We start from the raw sequence: 15,123 nt of genomic DNA, 5'->3' as shown, positions 1-15,123 counted from the left end.
ACTACTTGCATCACCGAATAATCATCTCGATCCAAGCATGGAGCTCTACTACCTCCATGATCCAAGAAAATGCGACTTTATCCAGACTTTTTAGGCATAGCTGCTTGTCCCTTCAACTGCTCTGGTCTACGCTGAGGTTGCAACCAGCTTTCATTTCAGTTGATACAGATACGCAATTGATGCCTTTGTTTCATGTTACAGGACTATCCCATCCCGCTTTCCTAAGGACTCAAACTTCAATACCGGACGATTTTGACGATTGATACCGATCCTATAGTTCAACTCCCCCCCCCCAATCGTTATATATAAATCTTTCCCCGTCATTTAAAAAAAATCCCGTGAGTAAAGCTTGAAAACAAACCATTAGGCCAAGAGCAGAAAAAAATAAAAAAAAACTTTTGTTTTTCATCCTAGACATCTTCCAAAATTGATGCGCTGACGCAGTTTTTTATTTATTTTCTCTATTATTTTGTTTATTCTTCAACCACGTACTCAGCTTGGCAATCGAAACTGCTGGCGGTGGTACTAGACCGTGTAACTCCAATGAAATTTAACACGCATGCGCGTATGTTCCAGTTCGAGTTTAAAGGTTAGGGGTCATGCGCGTACCATTTCAGTCAGTGACTTTCGCACGAGACAACGTTTATACGACCGCGTCGGACGTCAGTTTTTCCGAAACCAGAACACCCATCAGAAGCATGAGCAGACTTGGTCGATTGCTGAATTTTACTACTAATGATGTACTGCAACGTTGTTTGAATGGCAACTCGATCCGTGTGAACACCGGCCGGCAGTTATTGTCAACCCTACGTACTCACTTCCAGTCCTGACTCGCAGCATTACGTGCTTAGCCTGTTGTTGAACAAGGTAAGCTATTTACTAACTCCATGTTATGTCGTAACGTGTCAGATATTCACAATTGCACTAGTCCATCTGTTTTCACACAAATCCACAACAAATGTAACTTTTGTGCGTTGGTATGCAGTGTTTCAGTCAGAGGCGAATTTTGAGTCATTTGACCCATTTTTTGAAGGTTTGATCCTCATTTCTGAAAGCAATGGGTCATAAATGACTCGCTCTTGGCATTCTTTGAGCTCTCACATGATTTGCTGTAAGTTGTTTGAATTGACACCCTGTTTTACTCCCTTCTTTTATTTTTTGTTTTTACTAAATTAAAGATTAATCTTTTAGTACAGTCTCCTAAAATTCTGCAGTGACCCTCAAAATCTGAAGTGAGGGGGCATTATGTCCAAAAATTTGAAGCTGGCTGCAACACTGGGTATGAGAACGGCAAAATTCCAGGGTCTCCAATGTGTCGATTTGGACACAAGGGCGTCGATTAATTGTTCAACATTTACATCGTGTCAAACATCCCATTGTAGTATTGAGATGATACACGAAGATACAGTTTGCGTGTTTGTTTTTCCCAAGCTTTAGGACAATAGTTTGGTGAAGTGTAAATCACCTAATGGTCATGTCCTGTTATTATGTGTATCAAATGTCCAAACATTTAGAACAAAGGCTTGATCACAGTTTCTCCATCACTACCTGCTGGAAACATACATATAGTTATATATAATCTCTGCTTTGTGTGATAGATGTTAAGGCTGAAAACCTAGAGTTTATTTCATCTTGACATTTGTTCGTTTGTGAATGCCATCATATTGGTCACAACTACCACCACCTTCATTGTTTATTTAATGCCATGGGTCAACATGTAGCAAATGCCAAAGCTGAACACTAGTGTTTATGTAGTTCCTTAGGGGTATTCACCTGGATCCCTGATCAGCATACATTGTGGGGGGTGGGGGGAAGCGTGTTGTCACATGGTAAGGCCTTGTCTACTCTGATCACAGGGAACAGATGAAAGGACCCTGGGGTGGGGAGGAGGTTTTTTGTGCAACGGTTTACCTTATTTGATTTTATTAATTTTGACTGTGATATTTCAAATAAAGAGTTCAACTCCACACCGTCTGACTGCTTTATATATTACCAACAAGTCCTTATCTCCTCTCAAACTTGTGTATACACCACTGTAATTGCTCCGAAAACATTGCCAACTTACTAATCCGCTGTCCATATCAGCGGATTAAGTGATTAAGTGGTTGTGTAATTTGTATATTTTGGTAGAACTCCACATTAATTCAAACACAAATTCTATTCTCCAGGATGTAATCACAATGAGTGTACCAGGCGTTTGCAGAAATGTCAAAGAAGGTTGAGGATGCATTGGACCTGATTAATGATGATCACAGCATGTTGTTGGATCACATCGAGCAAAATGTTCGTTCACAGTACAGACTGGCAGCTACTTGACCACAAGGAAATCTCAGGACTCCTGGAGAGCTAAGTGTAAGTATATGTACATTTGTGTCACTTCTACTTCTGACAGTTATCCAATTGGTCAAATTCAAAATCTTGCATCACTCTCAGAGGAATAAATTTGCTGGTGTTTTCTGTTCTTTGTGTAGCAATCAGTGTTCTCCCAATAGTTTTCTGAGAGAGTAGTGGCTTATTTGCATAACAATAGATGCAATTGTTATGATAATGAGTTGTTATTGTTTAAGAAAAATTACATAGTGTATAATTATTTTGACGAGAACACTGCACCAATTTAGGGTACAGTTATTCGCAGCTTATAGTTAATTTACTTAGCAGCAGATAATATCTGTTGAAAAGTTCCCGTTCAATGATTTTTGAATTTTTTTGCATGGTTTTGAATGAAAGTGAAATTCTAGCCACTTTCATTAAAATGACGATAAATCAACCAAGTTTCTATCGAACTCCTACCATCCTGCCAGCCAAGATTGCGGAAAAGTTTGAATCTTCGATGGAAACTTAGTTGATTTATTTGCATTTTTAAGGGAAGGAGGACACTTTATGTACAATATTATATTTTAGGGCAATTTTGGCCATTTTTGTCGATGTTCAAAAACAGAAACTAATTATCTGATTACTTGAAATATTGTAGGCAGGTGCTTGGGATGACGTTTTTCAGTTTGTTGAAATTGTGGTGAAACTTGTATATTTGTATATTTCGACATTTTGGAGCAATTTTTCCTGTTTTATGGTCAAAAATCATTTTCTCTAAATCGTTTGTCAGATTGCTTTGAAATTTGATAAGCACCTAACTAGGGATGATATTAATGAGATTTAATCAGATTCTGCTGGTATATGCAATTTGGTACACATGCTCTATTTTGGAATGACAAGAACTGAGAAGTTTTTGATGGGTGTGACTAGAAAATTATTTGAGTTATGAATATAAGAAAATTTGTCAATCATTTGTATGGCGATATATTGCAACATCCATGCTATAGAGCACCCTATAGTTGATCATTGAATATTGTCCTCTGGCAAATTCTTGCTCAGACGCCTGCATGGGGAGTCTAAAAACACGATGAGTCTGAAAGACACGACGATGAGTCTAAAAGACACGATGGCGAGTCTAAAAAACACGATGAGGAGTCTAAAAGATATGATGACTTTCCAGCTGGTTTAGCAGAAGTAAAGTACTATATCGGCTACATCGGCTAAGTCCATGATTGTCACATTTCATCTGCCCTATCAATAGAAAAAAAAATATCTTTTTTGTTTGACTAGACAGGTTCTTCAGTATCTGTTTTACTTCAAACTTTTCTGTATGGCTGGCTATGTAATTTCTTGAAAATTATATAAAATGTATATGCTTACTCTAAATAATGCATGATATTAAAAATAATTTGAAATGGTAATTGACAATGAGTCTCCTTCAAAGCATGTTTTCAAAATTTTTATTTAGTAGTCTACAGTTTTCTCTACACTGGCTTGACTAGGGAATCTCTGTTGGTACAAATCAGAATGAATCATGGGATATTTGTGGTACAGGTTGGGATCTTTGCACAGTTTGCACAATCTACTATTAGATACACGAAGTCAACAATTTTGTCACAAGAAAACTTAACAAATAAAACGTAACAAAGCAAAACTTGCTTTAGTTGAGTGTAATATAAATTGACAGTTCCATTTTGATGTGCTCAAAGGTCTTTGGACAAGGGTGCCAATGTTAAAATGATGCAATTGAGGGCGCTGATCCCGGCTGCCTACACGAGCGTCTTGCTTCTCGATTTTATCTGTTTTGACCTATGTTTACAAGGTTTTACCATATAGTTTGAAGTGGACAACCTTCGTTATAGTCAGCATATTTGGATTTGGGCGATACTGATCGAATCCGCGCTTTTCGACTTCACCAAGGACATTTCAGTTCATCGTGTAGCAGGTAGTAGTGATTTCTCTCTGTTCAATATGGCTGTTCTACGTCACGTTTCATGACGATGTCACGAAGTACCCTGCTGTCTTTGAGATGGAATTCCAACAAGTACGCAACTTAGAATGCAATTGCAGCGGCACGGAAAATCAGATTCGCTATTCGTCCTCGTGGAAGGAAAGCCGGTCCACGTCATCAGCAAAATCATTATATTCAGCCACTCGTTTCAAACCATCGACCTACGTACACACTGATTCGAAGACCAAGACATAACTTGATGAAAATTTCCAGAATCACAACGAATAGTCACAAACTGCAATTAAATGGAGCACTATGGAACGCGCGATCATTGAATGGTAAGGTTGGCAGTATTGTTATGATGCTGGTTGAGAACAAACTTGACTTTTTTATTGTAACTGAAACATGGATGAAGGACAACAACGATCCTGTCATTTAGGAGTTTTTATCAGCTGTCTCTGGTTATTCTGTTTATCAACAACAACGGCGAAACCGCAGAGGCGGTGGTGTAGCAGTCTTAGCGAGATCTAATATGACTGTTGCTGCCAAAGTTACACACTCCTTCAAGTCATTTGAATCATTGGACATTTGTTTCCGATGTTCCACTGAAAATTTGAGAGTCATCGCAATTTACCGTCCGCCAAATCGAAGAAAAATTTGTCAACAACATACGATTTCCTGGAGGAATTTGCCACCTTACTGGAGACTGTCATTCCGTCACCTGGACATCTGTTGATTGCGGGTGATTTTAATTTCCATTTGAATGACCCGAATTCTCACGATGCTGCTAAATTTACCGATTTACTCAGTGCAAATGACCTTCAGCAACATGTAACTTCACCCACCCACAACCTCGGACACATGCTTGATCTTCTCATCACACGATCGTCTGATCCAATAATTGGTCAAGTTGACACCACCGAAATGCTCTCGTCTGATCACAGCTGCGTTCGCTTTAATGTAAAGGTAATCAGGCCGGCCAATGTCAAGGTAATTCGTTCAAGCCGCAATTTCAAAACCATTGATCAAAAGGCACTGAAGTCAATGATACGTACATCATTTTCAAGCTTCGCACAACATGACGATGTCAACGAAATCTGCGACTTATATAATCAGACTTTGACGACGATTCTTGATAGCATAGCACCGGTAAGTTCAAAGTCGTTCATTGATAAACCCAGAGCTCCCTGGTACAACGAAGAGTTGCTGTCGATGAGAAGAACGGTCAGACAATACGAACGGAAATGGCAAAGTAGTAATTTGACTGTTCATCGCGAAATGTTCTTGGCAAAGCGGTTGGAATACAGTCGTCGTGTCGACGAAGTGAAAGCCGAGTATCATCGTACCCGTATCGATGCGGCAGACATGAAAGGACTTTTCACCACAGTTGATGAGCTCACCGGATCAAAGAAGGCGACTGCTAACATCATACCGACTGATGTCTCTCCAAAAGAATTGAGTAATACGTTTTTGAACTTTTTTCAAAGTAAAGTTGAAAAGCTGAGAGCGGGTCTTACGCCAGTCTTCGATGATTCAGTCACAACATCACCACACTGTTCATTTTCGTCTTTCACTCCTGTCACATATGATGAAGTGTTGAAAGTGATTAAGAGAGCTCCCACTAAATCTTGCAGATTAGACATTTACCTACCAATCTTTTTAAAGAGTGCATCCACGATATTGTACCTTTTATCACTCACATGTTTAACATTTCACTGTCGACAGGCGTATTTCCACAGAGTTTTAAGTCTGCTGTAATTTGACCTTTACTCAAAAAACAACTCTTGATCACAATGTACTCAAGAACTACAGACCTGTATCAAATCTACCGTTTTTATCCAAGTGTCTAGAAAGAATAATAGCTGAGCAACTGAAATCCTACTTATCCGAGCATCACTTATATGCAAGATGTCAATCAGCCTATCGTACTGGGCATAGCACGGAGACTGCTTTGCTTGGTGTACACAACGATATCATGTTAGCTTTAGATTCACTCAAGGATGTAATTCTGGTAATGCTCGACCTGTCAGCAGCATTTGACACTCTAGATCATCGTATTTTGCTTCTCAGACTAGAACGGCGATTTGGTGTCACAGGTACAGCTCTTAAATGGTTCCATGCATATCTCACAAATCGTCTGCAAAGCATTGCCATTGAAAGCACTACATCATGCGAGGCAATTCTGCGATTCGGTGTTCCACAGGGTTCTGTATTAGGACCAATACTATTTACACTATATACAGCACCGCTCGACGATATCATTTCATCTCATGATTTAGATTACACCTTATATGCGGATGATTCCGGAATATACGCAGTCTGTAACACGCCTGATGATGCTATAGTAGATATAGAACAATGTGTTGAGGATTTACGTGGATGGATGAAATCAAACACGCTGGTATTGAATGATGATAAAACAAGAAAGATACAGATTGCCTCGATAGTTTCAAAATTGGAGAGTTAGAAATACTTCCATCTTGTACGATACAAAATATTGGTGTCGCGTTTGACTCGGACGGTTTCATGACGAGTCAAATAAACAACATATGTAAATCGGCGTATTTTGCCTTACATAGAATAGGGAAAATTCGCTCCCTGATAGATACTCCGACAACTGAGAAATAGTTCACGCGTTTGTAACATCGCGTTTAGACTACTGCAACAGCTTGCTATATGGAATCAGTCGCTACCAACTACAAAAATTACAATCCGTACAGAATGTTGCAGCTAGGCTTGTTACCGGTACTAGGAAATTCGATCATATAACACCTGTCCTATACAAGCTTCATTGGTTACCAATATAGCAAAGAATTAAATTTAAGCTCATTCTCATGACTTTCAAAATTATCTCCGGAAAATGCCCAGACTATCTCCGTCCACTAATAGATGTCCGTGTTTCCAATTGCACCCTTCGTTCATCGGACAAAGTAGTTTTACTGAGGCGCGACACAAACAAGACAACTAAAAACTACGGCTACCGTGCCTTTTCAGTCGCAGCACCTATTTTATGGAATGGTCTCCCTTTTAATGCTGACATAAACTGTACTATTGATTCTTTTAAGCGTAGTGTTAAGACATACCTTTTTAAGGAATATTACAAAGGGTAACTTTGTTTTTTATTGCCAGATATTTTATTTTTTTATGCTTTTTTCCTCAGAAATACATTTTTAGTCTTGTAAAGAGCACTGAGACGCAGTGTAGTGCGCTTTTAAGAAATAAAATAATAATAATAATAATAATAATAATAATAATAATAATAATACATGAATTTCCTTATGTCCTAAGCATAGGTGGAATGGAAGGCAACATAATGATGTTCAAATCAGTAATAAGTCATGATACCAGAGTTGATCTTAAAATATCAAATGTACCATATTGTTAGTTATGACAGTGACCTATAAGTATTATACCATCATAATTCATCTCACTCTTTGCATTATTTTAAATAAACATTTATCATTTCTATCTACAGATTTTAAAGAGGAGAAGTTCAGTGATCAATGCAGATGAGAAGGGTTTCTGGAATGATGTAACTGCAGACCTGATGTCTGATGAGGAGGTCCCACCAGATAGAAGGATAATTGCCTCCAGGCCTTTTTGGCAATCTGACAAGCTAAACGATTTGATAGACACACTCAATCAGTGAATGCTTAATGACTCTAATTCAAGACACTACATACTGCAGAGGAAGTGTGGCAGAGCCAGTGAGAGACCACCTAATAAAAACAGTTCAGTGACAATTGTGTGAGACAGAACAGTGATGCATAGCTTTTCTGAGTAATTATCAATCATCCCTCTGTTGGTCAACAACTGATTTGTTCTCAATTTTAATTGCTTTACTTGAAAAGTAGTACACAGAGCTGGTGTTGTAAGTTCAGTGAAATATGCAGTCATTAGCTGTCACAGGTCAGTTGACACCAAGCAAAGTTTAGTATAACCAAGGCATAAATTACAAGTACTTTACAAGTACATCTTTTGAATCATGATGAAATTTGTCACTTTGACGTATCTGGAATTTGTGTCCTCAAGAATTCATCAATGTGCAGATACAGTGTTTAAACATGCTGAACCAAATGTGAGGCACTCCTTGTTATTGATGGTATTTTTCTTTTGCTTGTCAAAAAATTTTCACTAAAATTGCTTGCCAGATTGCTTTGAATCGTATATGCAGGTCTCTTAGGATAATATAAGTAAGCAGTAATCAATTTGTCCTGATATATGCAAGATTGTGTTTTTCAGAGCAATTATTCCCAGCTTTTAAGATTTTGATGAGTTGAACAAAAGCTACGATTTAGAGTACACAAACATGTATGTGATAAGTAAGAGTTATTTAAACATACACTGCAAAACAAATTCACCCCGCGACAGTTCCTGCACAGGCCCTGATACAAAATGTGATACAGGTCTGCGTCAGCAAACACAGAAGGAGTTGTATCCAGTACTGTGAACACATGGCTGTATTTCTACCTGTTACAGCACCTGTACACAGTGCTGTGAACACTGATCTCTAACAGGGTCTGAAATTTTTCAGTGTTCAAACAATAACGCTTCTTTATGTTTCTATTATCAAAATTTGCCAATTTTACAACAAATTTACACCCTAAAATCCATCCAAATTTTCAGGCCCTGTAAATTCAAAGCTGACACACAACTGTACACACACCGGTGGTTCAGTGCTGTAATCATAGGTCTTGATACAGTCAGAAATTACAGCATTGTATACATTCCTGTACCACCATGAATCAGGATTTACACACAACCTAAAATCTGACAGATTTTTACTGGTCTTGCAACAAAGGTTATTTCTCTGGGCCTGTTACAGGTACTGATTAGTCTCTGTTACAGGCATGTGTCTGCCTTTTCTTGCTGTGTAGATAGCTTGAGTGCTTCATTTTCAATCAAGAAACTCTTGACTTGATTTTTTTTATTCCTATATTTAAAGGTACACCTAGTTGGTCTTGTAATTTGGTGAATTACACAGTCATTAGCTGGCACATCTCAATTGACACATAGTAGAATGTACATAAGTTAGGAATACTAAACATGTATATCTTTTAACATATTTCCAAAATTTACAACATACTGTAAAGAGCATTAATTTTCACCAGGATCTAATTTCATTATTTTGCTGTTTGAGACACATGATTCACTGGGTTTTATTTTCACAGATTTGGCCGTGAAACAATGAATTCTATTATAATTTAAAATTGTCTCAGGGATTAAGCAGATTTTATGTTGCTTGTTGTACTTTGGGTTATTTTCCTGTTATTTTCAAAAATAATTTCTCTGAAACAGGTCAACAGATTGCTTCAAAATTTTGTATATAGGTCAATAGGCATGATGAACCATATTTCTCCCTGTTAGGCCCAGGCATATCTAAAAGTGACTGCATTAATTGATATTAGAGTTATCAAGGTTATGGAAGTTCTATTTTGACAGTATTGAAGATAACTTTGAATGTGTCTCAGGAAAATTGTTCTGAATGTTTTTTTTGTGTATTTTTTTAATCAGTGTAGTTTACTTAATGTTTTATATTGCCTTTTATTTATTTTACTAACATTTACAAATTCCTTTTGAATAAAGAAGAAATCATTTACAGTGATCTTGGATTTGTGTATCTAAATTGCAGTAGTAGTTTTCAGATGCAATCTGTACTCTATTTTGCTGGAGAAAGCATCATTACGTTGGTGTCTTCACTTGTAAAAAGAGTATTCATTGTGTTGATGTGTCAGTGTGAATATATATATATATATATATATATATATTATATATATATATATATATATATATATATATATATATATATATATATATATATATATATATATATATATATATATATATATATATATACAGGGCTCGAAATTCCCGGTAGCCCCGCGTCCACAGACTACCAACTTTGCCCCCAGGCTACCAAGGTGACGTAAGTGGTAGCCCGACCGGGCTACCAAGTTTTGAATGAAACTATGACAGCCTTTTACCTAACATGTAGCTACATTTTACGTTCATGTTATTGTCCATGCACGTGATAGTCACACGAAGCTGCCAGTCAAGGTGCACTGGATTGTAAAATCATCCGAATGGCAGGTGTTGACTGTCATTTCTGGAATTTGTATAGTTTTTTTGTGTAACAAACATTGTAACATTTTTTCAAATGTACCGCGATATATTGCGACTGATTACTTTGAGCTTTATTCATTTTACACACGTACACACTGACTTGCTGGTCAACTCAAGAACGATTCAGTTCAACTTGAAACCATGAGCCTTCTGAATTATTTCCGAAAAAATCAAAATGATACCAGTGGCAGTACTCATTCGAAATTTGATGCACAAGATGAGGAAAACAAACAAGCTACAGTGCCGTCGACATCACAGGATGATCAGCCATCGCCGTCTAAGAAGGTAAAAACTGGACGTGAGCGAACCTTTCAAACTTCATGGCTTCAAGGCAGGGAATCGTGGCTTCGATATGACAAAAGTAAACGAGCTATGTTTTGTAAAATATGTCCATCTGGAACGTCGGCCTTTACCGGAACTGGATGCATTAATTTTCGGATCGATTCATTGAGAAAACACGAGTCGAGTAAGCCCCACAGAGCATCAGTGGACAGAAAAATAATCGAAAGTAGCGCCGTCCCACGTCCCATTGTTACATCGGTAATGAATATGGGCAAACTGCAGTACGAACGAATGACTGTGCTCTTCAATACTGCATACTATATAGCGAAAAATGAAAAGCCATTCAGTGATTTCGCCGGTTTGTTGGCATTACAAGAACAGAACCGTGTCAAAGTTGGCAATTCATATAGAAATGACAAGCAAGCAGCTTATTTCATCTCTTTCATGGCCGAAGCACTTCGCGAGGATTTAGTGAAGGAAATAACCGAAAGTAAGCTTTACTCTGTGCTCAACGATTCATCTACGGACAGATCGACTGTCGAGGAGGACATGTATGTACGCATACTTCGCGATGGTCGCCCAGTCACCAAGTTTCTAAGCTTGCAGCCGATGCCACGGGGTAATGCGGAGTCAATAATCAATGCCATAGACAGAGCTTTTTGTGCTGAACTGACCATCGAACCTAATCAATGGAAACAAAACCTAGTCGGGATGGCATCAGATGGCGCTTCTGTAATGATCGGAGCACGAGGAGGTGTAACAACACGCGTTCGTCAAGACGTTCAACATTTAGTAAATGTCCATTGTACAGCTCACCGATTGGAGTTGTGTTTGAAATCGGCTTTAAAGGAGTTTGCCATGTATCGAAACATAGAAGATTTTCTAATCAACATTTTTAAATTTTATACGAACTCCCCTCGCAATTATGCAGCACTCCGGGAGTCAGGAAATGCTACGGGAGTAACTGTGTTAAAACCAGGCAACGTTCTCGGTACGCGGTGGATTAAACACCATAAGCGCGCCCTTGAAGCCCTAGATCGTGATTGGTTGCCGATGACGATGCATATGCAGGATATCGTGACGCCAGGAAGCGATCACACCAATGACTCTAAAAGTAAAGCTCGAGGATTTTTGCAGAAATTGACGCAGTTTAAATTCATGGAACGTGTATTTGTCTTATTAGACATATACCGAGTTTTGAGCCGCCTTTCATTACTGTTCCAGAGAAATGATACTTCGATCGAATCAGTTAAATATGGACTTTCTCAGGCAGTCGACAACTTGCAATTACTTGCCCGCGAACCGGGTCAGAGTGAGCGTCATTTTCATGAAAGTACTGTCGATGGCATTTTCCGAGGTGATATTCAATAACTGATGATCATGGTCGTAATGCCGACGAGACCTCGAAAGCGGATTTGATCAGTGCTTGCATTAGACAGATAAATGATAGGTTTAGATCGTTTGACGACGACCCCATACTTTCTGCCATGCGAGTTTTTGACCCATCAAATTGGCCATGCGATGATTTACAAAATTACGGGCGAGAACAGATCACCATCCTCACGCGTCATTTCCTGGTCTTACTACAGCGACAGGAACATTTTGACGAACACGATGTCCTGCTTGAGTGGACGTGGTTGAAATTGGTGGTCAGGGATATCACGGCTGAAAATCCCCAACTTCGGTATCTTGACGTATGGCAGAGAATTCTCCGCCAAAATCTGCATGAGTATCGCAGTATTTATGCCTTTGAAAATCACCCTGTTGATACCGATCCATACGTCAGAATGCGAGCGAGGCTTTTCGTTGATGGGTCGCATAAAATCTGATTGGAGGGCCGCTCTGAGGGCCGCTCTAAATACGGAAACCATGTGTCATCTGATGAGGGTCGTCCCCGATGGGCCTCGTATGGGCGAGTTTGACGCAAGGCGCCGATTGAAATGTGGTATGAAGGAGGACAATACACACGTCGTCCTAACATAGAGCCATACGGGCCTAGAAATGTGAATGAAGACTCCGGTCATGACGATCATTAGTACTATTTAAGTCCCCGAACTGAAATTCTTTCAGCAGTCGCGTATCGGACATCGACATATGCACGGTATATCACGAGTGTGTAAACACATTGAAAGGTCATGACCCTGCCTCCGTCTCGTCTCCACGACAGCACAGCCATCGGCAGAAATGGGGCAGGGAACCCGACTACATGCAGCTACCTTTGACTCGTTGAGCTTCATTGTTGTATTGATCCAGATGTTCTAAAACTTTCAAACTCTGCATTCATCAAACTTTGTTACTTCTGCAATTTGTGATATGAAAATGGATAAACTGGGCCAAATTCATATTGTGTAAAATCTTTCTGGAGTAATTTTTTCTACCTCCCATAGTGTAACACATGCTATCTGAATGACAGACTTTGTTCTAACAATCTTCGTTTTCCAATAAACAAAAACATGTAAAAGAGTGAAGAGTCAATAGTCATTACATATATATATATATATAACAGATTCTAATTCATATTTTCCAGTTCTAATGTGGAAAATTTAACACGCTTAATCTGATTTTTCTTCCAAAATAGTAAACTTTATTGAAAAAGTCAAAAAGGACAGTACTTCATGGAACATTTATAGCAACAAAAGTTGTGGCAATGTACACTAGTCAACAAGGACTCCACTGAACACATACACTTCAGCTTCACACGTCGTGGCAATTGCACAAGTTAACAAGAGCTCTGCTTCACTGAACACATAAACTACAGCTACATATGTTGTGGGATTGTACATAACTCAACAACAGTTGCACTTCATATAACACTTCAGCTACACATGTTGTGGCAGTGTAAAATGGTCAACAAGACCTGTACTTCACTGAACACATTCAACTACGCTACAAACGTCTTGGCAATAACAGTCACCAAGACCTCTGCTTCTGAACACATACACTACAGCTACATATGTTGTGGGATTGTACATTACTCAACAACAATTGCAATTCATTGAACATTTCAGCTACACATGTCGTGGCAGTGTACAATGGTCAACAAGACTTGTACTTCACTGAACACATTCACCTAAGCTACAAACGTTGTGGCAATAACACAGTCACCGAGAGCTCTGCTTCTGAACACATACACTATAGCTACGTATGTCGTGGGATTGTACATTAATCAACAACGGTTGCACTTCATTGAACACTTCAGCTACATATGTCGTGGGACTGTACATTATTCAACAACAGTTGCACTTCATTGATCACTTCAGCTACACAAGTCGTGGCAGTGTACACTGGTCAACATGACCTGTACTTTACTGAACACATTCACCTAAGCAACAAACGTCGTGGGAGTTACTAGAGTCATCAAGAGCTCCACTTCACTGAACACATACACTACAGCTACATATGTCATGGGATTGTACATTACTCAACAATAGTTGCACTTCATATAACACTTCAGCTACAAATGTCCTGACAGTGTTTACTAGTCAACATGAGCTGTACTTCACTGAACATATGCACTTCAGCTACAAACGTCGTGGCAATGTACACTAGTTAACAAAAGCTGTATTTCATTGAACCTGCTGCTACATATGTTGTGGCAGCGTACACTAGTCATGGAGAGCACTACTTCACTGAACACATGCACCTCGGCAACAAATGTCATGGCAATTACAAGAGTCATCAAGAGCTCTGCTTCACTGAACACACGCACTACAGCTACATATGTCGTGGGATTGTACATTTCTCAACAACAGTTGCACTTCAGAACACTTCAGCTGCAAATGTCCTGGCAGTGTACACTAGTCAACAAGAGCTGTACTTCACTGAACATATGCACTTCAGCTACAAACGTCGTTGCAATGTACACTAGTCAACAAAAGCTGTACTTCATTGAACACCACAGCTACGAATGTCCCGGCAATGTACACTAGTCAACAAGAGCTGTACTTCATTGCACGCTTCAGCTACAAATGTCGTGGCAATGTAAACTAGTGAACAAAACCTGTACTTCATTGAACACATCAGCTTCAAATTCCTCGGCAATGTAAACAAATCAACTCTTGAGCTCAAAATGTCGTGGCAATGTACCGGTACACTTTATTGATATCCATCACATTGAAGATTCTGAAAATATAAATTCGAAGGGAATTAGTACCTTTAACATATTACATCAGAAGTACATCTATCTTTAACGAGTCATTGACAATGACACAGTCCCCACATGTTAATGGATACTTTAATTACAAGTCCTCCGGGAGGAAGTAGTCCCCTTCATTAATTAGGTATGTGATTAAAAATACTGCACACAGATGGGGCTTAATGGCCAAAAATGAGCTCCATGGTGGTGAAAACATAAAACCAATGTGAGCCGCCATACTAATTACAAAAGGTCATTAAAATGAATCAATTAGTACTTAATCGACAGGATGCTGCCAAACATTTTTGCATCCTATACT

The 15,123-nt window shown here is 38.9% G+C and overlaps 1 long non-coding RNA gene across 1 annotated transcript; it reads left to right on the top strand.

Moving 5' to 3' along the window:
* The first annotated feature begins 414 nt into the window (after positions 1-414).
* Positions 415-9,869, top strand: LOC139124602 (uncharacterized). Its single transcript, XR_011549975.1, has 3 exons — positions 415-867; positions 2,169-2,352; positions 7,740-9,869. It is a non-coding gene; the product is annotated as an uncharacterized lncRNA (long non-coding RNA).
* Positions 9,870-15,123: the final 5,254 nt, after the last annotated feature.

The sequence above is a fragment of the Ptychodera flava genome (genome assembly GCF_041260155.1).
Source record: "Ptychodera flava strain L36383 chromosome 23 unlocalized genomic scaffold, AS_Pfla_20210202 Scaffold_24__1_contigs__length_23054250_pilon, whole genome shotgun sequence".
In the NCBI taxonomy this organism is placed as follows: domain Eukaryota; kingdom Metazoa; phylum Hemichordata; class Enteropneusta; family Ptychoderidae; genus Ptychodera; species Ptychodera flava.
Note: the sequence above shows the minus strand (reverse complement) of the source record. Positions and strands in the feature narration are given on the sequence as shown.